The 15,730-nt window shown below is 36.0% G+C and overlaps 1 protein-coding gene across 39 annotated transcripts in view; it reads left to right on the top strand.

Annotated features, from left to right (window-relative positions):
- ptprsa (protein tyrosine phosphatase receptor type Sa) overlaps positions 1-15,730 on the top strand; it is a 204,921-nt gene that overhangs the window by 43,705 nt on the left and 145,486 nt on the right. For 37 of the 39 annotated variants that reach the window (XM_042749806.1, XM_042749804.1, XM_042749811.1 and 34 more), the window contains one exon: positions 2,066-2,146. The gene's annotated coding sequence lies outside the window, so the exon portion shown is untranslated. Of the gene's footprint in view, positions 1-2,065; positions 2,147-10,337; positions 10,793-15,730 lie in introns of those variants that run through there. The other 2 variants (XM_042749805.1, XM_042749807.1) reach the window with 1 other exon arrangement.

The raw sequence follows: 15,730 nt of genomic DNA, 5'->3' as shown, positions 1-15,730 counted from the left end.
CATATGACATAATGTTCCCTTTATAATTGTACCGCACACGCTAAAGGATCTCAAGAGTAAAAATTTTTAAAAGCGATGACAGTTGACTTTGTGTGTTTTTGTGTTGCCAAATGTTTGTGAAAATCAAAAAGCGATGACAGTTGACTTTGTGTGTTTTTGTGTTGCCAAATGTTTGTGAAAATCATAATACAACACAATTGTGAGGTGTGGTACAACAGGATTTCCATGTTTTTATACTGTTAGCAGTAAATTAGCGAAAATGCTAATTCTTTTTAAAAGCAAATACACTTGACTTTGTGTGTTTTTGTGTTCCAAAATGTGTCTGCAATTCATAATGACACAAGAAGTGTGCATTGTATGCAGTGCAAATCCTCGTCACTGTTGTGTTTGCGATAGATTATAGAAAGTGGCATTTTGATATTCATTTTTTAAAACACTGGACATTTGATTTTGCTTTCTAAAATGAGTTTGTCATTCATAATATGACATAATTATGCATTGTAGCGCAACAGGAACTCAAAATTTCGTTACTGTTGTGTTTGCGATAAACTAGCAAAAACGGCATTTTGCTGATCTTTTTAAAACATTGGACACTTGATATTGTGTTTATTTGCATTTTAAAAATTTTCATCAAAAAAATAATACAGCAAAACAAAAAACAGCACAACAATAAAATGTAACGCACCAATAACTCATGTTCCCTGCAACAAACCACTCTGCAATAAACTAGTGACAATGGCAATTCGTTAAACATTTCAAAAGCAAGGGCACTTGATTTTGTGTTTCTGTGTGCTGAAAAGAGTCTGCAATTTATAATAAGATACAAGTATTACAACATAACACAAAAGTACCTCAATCTTATGTATCTGATATAAACTAGCGAAAAATAGGAAAAATTAGCATTTAATGTAATGTGTCTGCTATTTATAATATTGCACACCAATTCATTTAATCACAATCATAATTAAAATATTCAACACATATACAAAGAAACAAAACAGGAAATTAGCAAAAGAAAGTGGCATTTCAGTCACAAAGCAAGGACACTTAATTGTGTGTTTGTTTTGTGTTCAAAATGTGTCTGCAATTCATAACGCATCACAAGTATGGATTGTAGTGCAACAGGAATGCAAAGTACTAAATTAGCAAAACATAGCAATTAATTAACCTTTTTATAAAGCGAGGATGCTTGATTCTTTTGTGATTATGCCTTCTGAAATGTTTTTGCAATTCATAATACAACACAAGAAGTATGCGTTGAAGCGCAACAGGATCTCAAAGTTTCTTTACTGTTGTTAGCGATAAACTAGCTAAAGATTTTTATCGAACATTTTAGAAGCGAGAAAGTTTGATTTAGTGTGTTTTGTGTTACAATATGTGTCTGCAATTCATAATGCGACACAAATATGCATTGTTGCGCAAAAATGGCATTTCGTTGAACATTTCGAAACATTGGACGCTTGATTTTGTGATGCATTCTAAAATGAATCTGCATAATACAAAATAATTATTAATTGCATGGTAACAGGTATTGTGTTGGCAATAAACTAGCAAAAGTGGAATTTTGTTGAGCATTTTAAAACATTCAGTGATTAATTTTGTATTTTAAAATAAGTTTATAGTGTAATAATATGATGCTAGTATGCAATGTAGCACAACATGAGTCCTGTTACTGTTGTGTTAACGATAAACTAGCAAAATTTTTAATTGAACATTTTAAAAGCAAGGACATTTGATTTTTTGTTTTTTGTATTCCAAAAAGTTTCTGCTGCGCAACAGGAGCTCAAAGTCATGTTAATGTTTATGATAAACTAGCAATATTTCAGTGTGCCATTCAGGTCAAAAGTGATCTTCTTGCCCTCATTACACGTGATCACAACTGAAAATAAAAAAAAACAGCTGGAAATGGTGAAAGCAGCGTATCGATCGGCTCTTGTGTTGACTAGTAGATGGTCACTGTTGCATCTTCAGAAAGCTGCAGTCTTTGCTCTGAACTCAGGAGGGAGATGTTCATTTGTCAGTCCTTTTCATTAGCTTTTCTCTTTCTTTCTCCTCTTTGCTCAAGGTTCTACCGAGGCAGCCGAAGAAAACGCCACTAAAAACAGCCGAAGAATGAAGCAGAAGGAATATTAAAAACAGCAGAGAGGTAAAACCTTCATGAGATCAAACACTATTTCATTTGAATGAATTGGCAAACATAAAAATCTATTGTTTAATATTAATTATTTAAAAATATATATATATATATATATTTTTTTTTTTTTTTTATTTGGATTGTTTTGGTTCAGAAAGGCAGCTTTTGGTATATGTGACACACATTAGAGGTGAAGTGCTTAATTTCGAGTTGTTTCAGCTCTTCAGTGATCTGTTTTTAACAGTGGTACTCGAGTGTGTCCTTGTTATTTGCTCTCATTGACTCTGGAGTTTAGCCTGGAGTCTGTGGCGTATTACAGGCCAAACGGCCCGATTATTTGTGCTCGCCGCCGGTTTCTTTTCATCGAGTGGAGAGCAGAGCAGGTCGACGCGTGCAGACTCGTATCCGCGGGCTGTTTGCGATGCTGAGAGGTGAGATCCAGCAGTGAAGCTTGTTTCTGCTTTATTACGCTGCACAGTCTCCCTCACACCGGGAAACAACGTTTATCTGTACGTATGAATCTGTACAGATGCCACAGATCATTGAACACGATCTGCAATAAATTTCGAACAAAATTGCAGTTAGATAAAGCTAATAATCTTTACACCACTTTCGCATTACCTTTGTCTACCTTTAAACAACACTACAGTAAATTAGCATGAAATAAATGTAAATTTAATTATTGTATAAAAACATTTGTTACTTGAAATCAGTTTTTTAAAATAAAATATAAGAAAATTATTTAATTTCAGCTAGTGGCCAAAGCTAGTTATTTTTCATTCACTTGCTGCATTAAAATAACTAAAAATAAAACCATATAGACGAATTAAAAATTTCAATAAAAATAAATATATTATAAAAATACATATAAAATGAAAACAGAAAATAAAAAAATTCAAATTCAAAATATTAATAAAAACTGTATGGAAATATTTTAAAACTAATAAAATATTTTAAAATAAACAGAACATAAAAAGAAAACAAAATAAAAATAAAAAATAAGACATTTTAAAAAAGTAATAAAATAATAATAATAAAACAGAAAATATAATACTTTAATACATGTAATAGATTGAAATAGAATCTCTAATAACTTATTATAACTTATAGTAAAATAACGATTGATATAATTTCATGGTGTTTGGGAATCAAAGTCGGATATCTTCTCACGTCTTTAGCTAATGGCTTTCAGACAGAGCACCTGTCGTGTTCATGAAGAGGATCGTTTTGTATTCGTGTGATGTTTATAATCAGTCTTTCTCACCGTTATTGTCATGTACGCCTTTCTATTTGTGCGTTTGCTTGTGTTCAAGCCCTTAATCATATTTAATCTATCATATATCTTGCGTTCATGATAAAATCAAATGATGTATGTGATGTTCTGTAATCTAGAGAAAATCCACATTCTTCAGTGGTCTGGTTCTGTGTGCCGTTATCTGTGAGTGTGTTTGCAGTGAAGTTCTGATCATATCCGGACTGCAGTGCGTCGCGGCTCTGATCCGGCTCTGAATGCTGCAGATCTGCTGTGCCAGACCGAGTTAGAGTCGCTTGAGGGCACAGTGCATTGTGGGCAAATCCTCTTGTGTCCCGGCCGGGTCTATGCAGGCGTGGGAGCCGCAGACACACGGGCCTGTTTGCTTAAACACACCAACACAAAAACCAACAAAAATTGGAACGTTTGTTTGTCTGGGGCTCTGTGATAGTATGTTCTGAATTATTTGCTTAAAATATGATCAAATTAACCAACGTAACCAAATTAACAATTTTTTTTTTGAACCTCAATTTACGTAATGATTTTTTAAAATATGATTATTGCAATGAAAAACAATTGCAATTTAAAAATTGCTATACACTTTTTATAATTTTTTTTTTGAACCTCAATTTACGTAATGATTTTTTAAAATTTATATATGACAATAAAAATAATTATTTTAATAGTTATTTTATTAGAAATGTTATTATCAGTTATTATAAATAATTATGAATTTAATATTGCGCAAAATATTCATTAATTATTTTTACTTGTTGTTTACTTTACCTTTTAACTCTGTATGTAATACATATATATATATATATATATATATATAGTATTATTATTAATAAGAATAATAATAACAAACATTTAATCACATATGATATTGTACACTTAAATACATTTGTATATACAATATGTAGTATTATTATTATTCGATAATTTAATTATTATTATTTTATTAGAAATATTATTATCAGTTATTTTAAATAATTAGGAATTTAATGAATATTGCGCAAAATTTTCATGAATTATTTTTACTTTTTTTTTATTTTACCTTTAACTCTGTACGTAATACATATATATTTTTCTTGTATTATTATTAATAAGAATAATTATAACAAACATTTAATACACATATTACATAATTGTACACTTAAATACATTTGTATATACAATATGTAGTATAATTATTATCATTATTATTATTATTAATAATAATAATAATAATAATAATATTTTAAAAATATATACAATTATTATTATAATAAATATTACAATAAAATAATAATAATCATAACTATTATTATTATTAATTGTATATTGTTTTGTTGTGGCTTTTGTTAATATATATGCTGTTAATTAGTAAATATTATAAATATTAATTTATTTAATAAAATAATAATAATATTATTGTTATTATTGTCATCATTTAATGTATCACTAACTTATAAATATCTGTATATTTAGTAAATACTGTGCGAGAGAGCACTTGATTTTTTTATAGTATTTTTTATTTTACATTTACATTCATGCATTTGGCAAACACTTTTATACAAAGCAACTTAAATTGCATTCATTTTATTTCCTTCTTTTTAACAAAATTTTTCTGCCTGTATTAAACATCACAAATCTATTTTTGCCACAGTGGCTGTTTGGTTGAAAGTAGTGTTGGGCGATATGGTCATTTTTCAAATCATCATATTGTCATCCCGTGAGATGGACGATACACGGTATTATCGTGCATGGGTGAAGCAAGAGAGAAGACTCTCTGTACATTTCATAGCATAACTATTTGGTGTTTTAAACCACGCAGGTGCACGAGAGTGAGCCTATGGAATCACCAATAATCGAAAAAATATACTTTTGAAACATACTGATAAACTAACGTTAAATATAAAAATACTGTATTTAAAACAGCTAGTTCATATATAATCGGACGCAACTGTCATACCACGCGTCCTGTGACAAATTTGCCGCATCTGCACACTGAAGTTATCAGTCTAAATGTTCTGTAAAATCAGTCAACGGTGAAAATCAATAGTAGATTTCATTTAAAGTCCAACAGATTAACACTAATATTGGACATAAACGAACACTTTAAATATAAAGTATTTAAAACATGTAAGTAAATATTTTTGGAGTAAAGTTAAATTGAACGGATGCATCAGTCATACAGCGTTCCGGACCATGCGCCCCATGACGAGCCCGACGCACCGCCACAGAAACAAGAATGAAATGCATTCTAACATAACTGTGCCATAAACTCAGTTAGTGAGGGCTCGTTTAAAATATTGTACATATATAGGCCGTTCAGATTACTTGTTAAAGTGCAATGAAATACCTTATATCTGTAGACGACGTAGGCTATACGTCTCTTTGTGCTTGGAGACTCCTTCACCGGCTCTAATCCTCATTTGTGAAATGCGGTGCTGAAGTCGAAGAGCTAGGCAATTTGATAGCCGAATTATAATTGGCTGCCAAATTAAATTAATAATAATAATTATTATTATTATTATTTAATACATTAATATGAGAATGAGCCTAATATCGTCTTGACTATCAACAGAGACATTTGCTATCGTCGAAATCTCTGACTATCGTTGATACACGATACTATCGTCTATCGGCACAACCCTAGTTGAAAGCAATGTACACATATATACACTGCCTCTCTTTATACGCTGAGTGTTTGTATTAGACAAATCTTGTGATATAGAGCGTGAGTGTGTGTCAGGCTGGAGCAGATATGTGCTGATGAGTTCCTCGCTGTGGCAGGCGGTGTGTTTGCGCTGCAGTGCTGCGGTGTAGCAGCCCTCTGACCTGCTGGGTAAACAACCAGAGAGTCTCTGACTCCAAATAAGGCCAACACATCCACGGCACAGAGCGGCGGCAACCTGCCATCCTCCACACACACACACACACACACACATCTCCTGAGCTCCCCTTTCTTTCTGTTACTGTCTTTTCTGCAGCCCGCCAGCTTTCCTTGCATGGTGTATGAAATGAAAATCCTGTCATCATTTATTCACTCTCATGTCACTCCAACCCTATGAATTCTTTCTTCTGTAAAACACAAAATGAGATATTTGGCAGAATGTTTATGCTGCTCATTTCCAACAAATGTATATAGAGACCAGGGCTGTCAAAATTCAGACAGGACCATAAAAATGCACCATAAGTGAATTTGAAATGTAGTCCATATGGGTTATGCGCTACATTTCTGATGTCATATGAATTGTATTTTAGCAATTTGCATTTGTGCACATTCAAATCTTGAAACAGGAACATTTGACACCAACAGTGACATCAATAATAGTTGATTACACCAAGGTCAGGGTAACAAATGTAAACTAAAACTATTGAACATTTTTGTTAATTGAAATAAAATCAATTATGATTATAAGATGAAAACGTAATAACTTAATTCAGTTAACTGCCAAAAACCCAATTCTATTTTTTATTTAGTTAAATAAATAAATAAAAATAAAACTGAAATAAAAATAAATGCAATCTAAATTATAATATTTAAAACAAACAGAAACTAATGAAATTGACAAAAGCACATACAATTACTAAAAATGTAACTAAAATTAAAGTATACAAATAAAAGCTAATTCAAAACATGAATAAAAGCCATTTAAAAGATACAAAAATGACCAAGGATTACACAAATTTGAATATGTAAGTGACATTTGAGAACTAATATATTCTAATCATAACTAATAGTATTTTAATAATAAGTCATTCAATATTCTAATAATAATTTATTTTGGTCTGTCCCTAAGCTTTTGTGTAATGTTTGAAACCTGGGAATATGGTGCAAATGATGTATAGATTAATTTAATACTTCATTTTTCCATTCTGAAGATAAATACAGTTTAGTGCAGTCACTCTATGGTTGTTTTTGTGTGGAAAAGAGGGAAAAAAATCTGCTCTAAATCTCCTTTTGTGTTCCTTGGAAGATAGAAACCCGTCTGGCTTTGAAACGATCTGAGGGTGAGTGTATTTTTAGGTAAACTATTTCCAAATCCATTCTCCTCCTCTACCTGACATTCCTTTTCTTTCAGTCTTTTGGCACTTTCTGAAACACATTGCTTATGTGCTTCTGCACCTCATAATACACATGTTGTTTGGTTTTTTTGCTTTTAGTTCTGATAAATGCTTTTGCCTTTTTAGTCCTTATCCTGCAGAGAAACAGACCACAGGCATCCCTGAGTGTCATATTTCACATTGTAGACACACCCACTTGTTCCACTGACCGTTGACTACAGAAAGCATTTTAACCTGCTCTCCCTCTGGTCCTGTGAGGGAGGAATGACCTCACCCTTGCATCTTTTAAAAAACAGTCATATTCTCTTACGTTCAAAAGCGACAAGATGGTCACGTTTAATATTTATGATAGCGAACACGAATGACCTCTCCTTTCACTGTGAATATATAGAACCCTTTGTGTGTGTGTGTGTGTGTGTGTGTGTGAGGACTGTCTGTAATGAATTCATAATCTCTGCAGTGGGTCTTTGTAGATTCCTATCAGGCAGCAGATAAGACAGCACAGTTGCACTCTAATAGCTGTCAGTCTGCTTTCCTTCCTGGCTATGGATTAGTTCACTTTCAGTAGACAAATACACACATATATACACACGCGCACACACACACACACACACACACACACACACACACACACACACAAGATGGGCTGTGTATTCAGAGGCATGTTCTCTGCATAGTGGATCTAAAGATAAAAGCTGCTGCATTTTCTGTCGATGGAGAGACTGCATTTCTGTACCTTGTTGAAAGGAGGTCCCCCAAGGCTCTGTACGAGGCCCCCTACAATTGATGTGTTTTTCCGCCAAAACTCGACGAGCATCAGCCCCCATCGTTTTTTCACTGTCAAACACACCCAAAGTTTTGAAGGCACCTCAGAAAGGCAAAGTTTTTTTTTGGTAAGTAGCTTCAAAGTTGCCTCAGAAAAACAACCATTAAAACAATGCAATCTTCTGCCACTCATGGAAGCTATTAAAAATGATTGTGACACTAAACAGTGCTTTGTGAGTTAATGTTGTTTGTTTATTAGCTCCACATATGCTAAACTGAATTAAGCTTTGTGTATTGCTTTGCTTGGTTGCTTAAACCTGTTATTCAAGAGGTTATCTTCTAAAAAAGATCATATTGTAGCTATAATGAAGCTATTTTTTTGCAGGTCCTTAGTTCTAACGTGCCAAGTTTTGACCTAATTATATATCTAACTACATATTGGATTTAAAAGAGTCAGCTCCATAATAACAACATAAAAATATTATATAGTTCTATATAGATATTCCTTAACCACACACTAAAAAGTGCAGATGAAAACACTTCCAGAATACAATGCTCATTATGGTCTTATGGATCGGGCATGTCGAGTGGTAAGTAATCTTTATCATTTCCCCCAGCATCCTCAAATGGCTCTTTAGCCCCGCTGAAACTTACCACGCTAAGCTCTCTGCCACCAGGAGAACGTGGGACTATAGCACTCAATTTATAAACCTGATTAAACTAGGCAAGTGTGAGTAAGAAACATGAGGCAAATCAACATAAAATCACAGCGACGCTTTACACGACATTCCCGCTGATTGGGCCTCGGCCCTTTATGGTGGTAGAGATCACAGTGGCCCTTAAATAAAGAGAAAAATGTGTGTAAACAATACTCCAGGGTGTTTCTGTAAAATATGAGTTATTGCACTAGGCCTTTGTTCATTGTTTGGTGCTGTAATAGGTGTAGGCCTTTAAATTGCAGTGTCTCAACACAATATGTTTTGTGTTACTTATTTTATTCGTTCATCATTTATTGTCATGAATAAAACAGATGCTGTCTCTGATAAGCACCCAATGATGTATTTTTCAGCAAGATCTCAGCTCAAAATGCATTTTGGAGCTGTGAGCTGCATTTGACATTCATCTGAATTTCAATACACTGTACATAACAATACTCTTTGGTTTTTTCGAATGCAAATTATTGACCTTTCCGAGTTTTCCTTAAATCATAAATGTTTCTCATTTTAGGTATATCTGTTCCTTACAGACTATAGTAAATATTTTTTTAAATTGTTATCATATGCCAAGTAATAATGTAAAATCAGTCTGCCATTATCACAAAATAAACAATTAAATACATGGGCTAAAAAAATAGTGATCTGAGTTTAAATTGTTTTTTAATTGTATTATATTAATATTATATTGTTTTATTGTATTAATTGTAATTAATTAATCATTAGATTCTACTAAGAAAAAAGTTCAAGTAATACAGAACAAGTTTTGCGTTAAAAAAAACGCATGGTCTAGTGGTTAGAGTCATTGCCGTGAACGATGACAGCGAATATTAGGAAACGCTGAATGTCACGATTAATCATTATTCGGCATAGCAAATCACTGTATTGGTAGTAGTAATATCTTAGAGCACTGAGTGAAACTACTTTATTTATGTTAAAACTGGAACAGTTTAAATCTTGTTATGATTGGATAAATCAAATACCATTGTTTGCTTTATAAAAAATCATTATAGTATTCTAAACAACAGTCCATGGTTTCCCTTACGAAAATTTACCATGGTTTTATTATATATATAGAGATTTTTGGCGTATTGATTCCCATATAACCACAGTTTTACCACAAATACCATTGTTAAACTATGGCTAATGTAGCAAAACCATGGTTAACTTGTGGTAACCATGTTTTTTTTTTGGTTTTATTTGTAGTAAAACCATGGTTAAGTGTAGTTGTTTTCTGTAAATATCAAACTATGGTTCCTGTGCAAGAACATTCTTTTCATACGGGCGAATATGTGCGCTTGTAAAACAAATTGGCTAAATACATCTGTTCAGGGGCAGGTTATTCCCTCCCGTGTCTTCTTATTTTGGAGGTGGGATGGTTTTAGTGAGGGGGTTTCAAATGACAGAGGAGCTCATCTGTGCGCGCTCATTCACTACGGATTGGTGACGTGAGCGCGCAGAGGCCTCCCCCCGCCCGCTTCGCTGTTTTTGGGGAGGGTGCGCGGGAGAAAAGGGGGGCTAGAGAAACCCGTACCAAACTGCCCCTACCCCCAGTCGAAGTCCGGGACCTGAAAGAAAGGAATCCGATCCAGCTCTGCGACGCGGTGGACCGACTATCGATCGACATTTAAAGCTCGTTTTAAAGCGCGTCCGTAGAGCTTCGTGCGCTCTTGGAGAGTTTACGCACGGACGCCGTCGACATGGCACGGATAACTGTTTATACCCGGTGAAAACTTAGCGTATCCAGGGAGTTATTTGGATTTTTTCCTCCTGTTTTACATGGATGCAACATAGGACGCTTTAAGAGGAATTATATGGTCGTACCGCATCTGCATCGATCCGAAATAAAGTTGCTCGGAAACGCGTGGAACTATTGTAAGTAAACGATTTTTAAACGGCCAGTTTAAAACGTAAAATAATTAATGTAGACTTTTAACTTTTTTAATACAATTTCTGTTCTTTAGATATAATTATTTAGAGATTTCGTTGGTAAGATCCTTGATTTTATTGTATGTATATAATCACATTGTGTCTATCGAAATGTTTTTGTGTGTTATGTGCATTTTTTTGGAGACGCAAGTTGTAGTAATTGAGTCTAACGGTTTTGATATGGCTTGTTAGGCTGAGTTGTATTCCTCATGTTGTGCTTGGGGGTTTTGTGACACTTTCATTAGCTCAAAAACTTTTCGAGTTTTTATGAGAAGTGATTATAAACAAAGTTTCATAGAGGACGTTTGAAATGTTGCATTTATTCTGTTACTGTTCCCTATGAGCCACAGTTTAAAAATACGACGAAGTGCATTGCATGGTCACATTTTGTCTGTTCACTTTTGGCAGTTTGGATTTGTTTTATTGTATTTTTTTGTGTTTTGAATCATGACACCAATGAGTAGTTGTCGCATTTTTTGAAAAGTGTATGCATGCTTTGTGGTGCAGTAGAGGGTTAATTCTTTATTAATATCTGTGAAATGGGCTTTTGGTTGAGTTACGGGAACGCACTGAGTTTCTAAAGAAAACAAGGTTTATTTTGTAAAATGGCTACTTATGTTTTTCAAGGTCTCTGAGAATTTGAAGACAAAGACAGTAAAGTCAAATGCAGATAATGAGGAAAATTGGAAAGTAACTTTCTGGAGGTTTAAAGTAATGGTCTCATTGACATTTGCTGCGAATGCAGAGTTTATAGAGTAGAAAATAATATGTTACACATTTTTGCATTATGGTTTTGAATAGAAAGCGTGAAAAAGTCATTACTGTAGAGAATATTGATTCTATTCACCAAGTGTTTTTCTTGCAAAGTTATTATATTGAGGATTTTCTCCCTTTGCTTGTCTATAAGTTATGCTTTCTTTCAGCTAAGTTGTGCCATGGCCTGCTGAATATAGCAGTTTACTTTCATTTGAAAGTATATGCGTTCATATATTAAAGGTTTTAGCGAGGCTGAAGCAGGAAAGCATAGTGCAGGTATTGTCTTGATTCGTTTAGTCACAGATAATGCAGGGGTCATTAATCACTTTAATGTGACTTCAGGGGCCCCATATCAGAATGAGTCTGGACTGAAGTGCTCTGGTTCTGCTTTTGAGAAAAGTTTGGCTTAATAGTTCACTTTGATCTCCAAGAAATTTAGATTTAGACTTTGTTGAGCTTTTCGAAAAGGACAGCCATCATTGATCCTTTCATGAAATACGTACAGCTCTTAAGCATTAATGGCTAAAAAGTGTTTGTTTTCGCAGTCTTCGTTCTGTGTTGCAACTCGCAAACTCACAAGTGTGCTTTAGTTTCTAAATGTCACTATAATTGGACGATTTATCATAGCTGATCACTGTCAGATCTTGAGAGATGTTAAGACAAATGTGTAGGAATGCAGCCAAACAGAAGCCGTTAGCCATGACTGTGGTCTATAGACCTGTAGTTTCGCTCATTTTTCTTTTGCGGCTAAGCAATAACAAACAAGAAATCAATGAAGTCGGGTGGTGTCAGAATGAAGGAATTTTTCAGCGGATGTAAAAACTTCGTTTGCTGAACTAACTTTGATTTCCCGTGTGCACTCCGTGTCACCTCTGGATGAAAAGTTAATTGAATTGAGCTGAGGATATGAGTTCTGGTGAAATGTCTTTTGTAAGGTGACTTCCCCAAGGTTTTAAAATTCATTTCTGTGAAGTTATTCCTTCTGGTGTCGTTTTTTGTGTTTTCCTACACTTATCGCTGTAACCTTTTTCCCCCATTTTAAATAGGGATCAAAGGACAATGCCTCAGAGAGATTCTGGCCATGCTATGCCAAAATAAATATTCTCCTGACTTCAGAGAGAAGAGAAGGGCAGTGCTCTTGCATTTGCTTGCGTTTCAGATTTAGCCCCCTTGTTTGTGTGAGCTAGAGTAGCTAATGATCACTCTAAATATAAAGTGTGCCATGCTTTAATGAGCAGTATCTCTCTTGGATTTAGTTTTCTTTTAGCATTAGAGATCTTATAGCACTTGCTAAAGTACCATTTTATTGAATAATGTTCTGCACAGCCTTGTAATCAATGGCGCCATGGATAGATTTAGTGCAGGAAATGCTAATGGAGTGGCAGAAATATCAAAACAACAATTATACAAAAAGCTCCCTCTCACGGTGGTTATTGTAACCCATGTGTGCCAATGTGATTGTAGTCGTAGATAAAATTAGGTGAGTTTGTGTAACAGGGAGAGAAGTGCAATTATCAGCTTGGGTTTTGAATGGCAGATGCAGTGGTGGCGGTAATGGCAGCTGTGCTGCAGTGCCTCACATTATCAGCAGAAAAGGGAGGGGAAGAGAGATGTTCGGCAGCGCTTAAGCTTTGCCAACTAATTGTGTTTATTCCTCTTAATTTGTCCCGAGTGCTAAATCGGTGCTCTTCAGCTCACGGTGGGTGCAATTTGTCTGGTGGTTATAAAAGAACGAGTGCACTGTCTTTGAAACCAGCTCTTCTGATCTTAATGCGACCGTCGCATGCATCCACATGCACATCCAAGCAGAAGGAGCCGAGGCCTCTCTGTTCCACCACGGTTGCCGCCTTAGGCTACGACCCAAGGGACAACCGGTCAGTCTGGCGGAATTATCAAGCACTTGTTCGGACGAGTTCCCGAGTAAATCGCTACATTGTCCATGACAAGTCTTGTTGAGGATGAGGAATAGCCTCTGCTGGTAAATTATATTAACTCTTCGGCCTATGTTGCCCATTCTGTCCAGCAGGTTAGTGGCAAATCCGAGATAAGATGGCAAGCAAACCCACCCCTGCTGACGGGATTGATCCATCTCGCTCAAAGTTTAATTTCATCTCACGCTTGGCAAGTTGCCTACGTGACACTGCAGGACTGATCGTCCGGTCTCTGGGCTCTCAGTACTGTGGCGGTGCTGATAAAGCCAAAAGCTACTACCTTCTCCCCACGCTCCCTAAGCTTAAAGCCCTCGCTGCAAGACTGGATTTCAAACCAATGATATGCTCTGCTTGCTCTGATGCCACTGTGATAATGTGTTCATTATGGTAGGAGGGTGTTATATCCATGTTACACCCACCACCCAAACTCTACCCCTCCCACTGGCCTCGATATGTTTGCCATTTTTATTGGGGGCACTTGTTGTTTACCCCCACTATGGTGATTTTTTTGCTTTCTGCTCTTTAAGTATGATGACCAGCTGGCACTCCAGGTTGATGGGCGTACCGCCCAGCTTGGGACATTTAGACAATACGGTTCTGTCATAAACACACCCCAACTTGTTCCAATCTGATTTATGACCCCTCGGAGGGTGGTGGAGACCCGTCCCCACCCTGTTCGCCATGGCTGGAGGTCTAGATGCCATCTGTGATTGGTCAACTTATTCTCCGCTTTGGCTCAATAGTGAACAGACCCCAATGAACCAAATTAAAGTGTTGGATCTTTGTTTGATAGACTTGGAGTTGTTATGACCTTTCTCTGGGGCGACTCCAATTAGACTCCTTCAAAATACCTTCAAGTCATTAAGTGGAACCAAAACAATAAAGCCTGTGAATCGAAGGGAGATTCCTCTTGAATATCTTAGATATCCCACTTTCCAAATATCATGGTACTAGTTTAGTGATGTGTGCTGGTTTAAGATGGTTATCAAGGGGTCTTGCTTGGTGAAGCGTAGGAATTTTTGGGGGCAAAGACAGGATGCTGGTTCGGTAGATTTTGTTTGGTACCAATTCCAAAAGAGTTGAAGGGGTTTATAGTGACCCTATAGAAACCTCAGGGCCCAGTTAAGGGGGCAGTTTTCAGGATGAGGGGCTTTTTCATGTGCTAAAAGCTGCTAATCCGCTGGCCTTTGTGTGGGAGCAGAAAGCTTGGGGCAAGATGGGAAAGCCATGGTTTTTTCAGAGCCTGGGCTTTTGTTGTCATTTCGCCCAAATCATGGGACATCTGTTAGGATCGGGGGTAGATTCCCAGCTGATGGCGGTGGAACGGGGTTGGAGGAAGAGGCGGGGGAAGGACAAGATAAGTTGGTGGGGGTGGGAATGTTTGAGGGCTGATGGATGTGTGTAATTGTTTGTAATGCAAGCATGAAAACATGGGCCTCTAAGAGCCGGAGCCATATTTGTGGGGACAGAGAGGCCTTGTAGTTATGAAACAGTCAGTCAAGTGTAGATGGGGTTAAACACAAGTAAATACCTGCCTGTCAATGCAAACCATGCTCCCTTAATTAGGAATGACAAAATAGTTTGACAGCAGAGAAACGGGGAGTACAATAGCCTCTAACTAGCACAAATGTCAACATGTGATTAAGCTCTGTTGGAAACTCATTAGATTCCTGAAATGCGGATCTGTTTTTCAATAAAAATCACATCTCTTTTTGTTCTAGTCAGTGCTGAATTAGCGTGAATGATCTCACCCAAGTAAGTTTTTTCCATTTGCATTTGTGCACTATGAGTGCATCAAATTCAAACTCTTTTAAAGGGTGAGCCTCACGAAAATGTAAAAAATGTTGCATAAAGAAAATGAAGTTTAATAATTTAAGGGTGCTTTTACACCTGGCCCGTTGTTTCGGAACCTGGCGCGTTTCCCCCCTTAGCTCAGTTTGTTTGGGCATATGTGAACACGGCAATCACGCTTGGATCCGCACCAAAACAATCGATTCAAGATCACCTGAACGAGGTGGTCTCGGCTCGATTGAAAATTAATTCTGGAGCAGTTCAGTTGTAGTGAGAAAGCAATCCGATCCAACGGACCAACAAACCAGGCTATGTCCAACGTATGATGTTTAATTATGTATGTTCCGTGAAAAGCGGTCCAAGCGTCCCAATGTGCATACCATCCACCCTATCTGTCCTAAATAGT

Source organism: Cyprinus carpio, chromosome B22 (assembly GCF_018340385.1).
Source record: "Cyprinus carpio isolate SPL01 chromosome B22, ASM1834038v1, whole genome shotgun sequence".
Classification (NCBI taxonomy): Eukaryota; Metazoa; Chordata; class Actinopteri; order Cypriniformes; family Cyprinidae; genus Cyprinus; species Cyprinus carpio.
The sequence above is the reverse complement of the archived record's forward strand: the minus strand, read 5'-3'. Positions and strand labels throughout refer to the sequence as shown.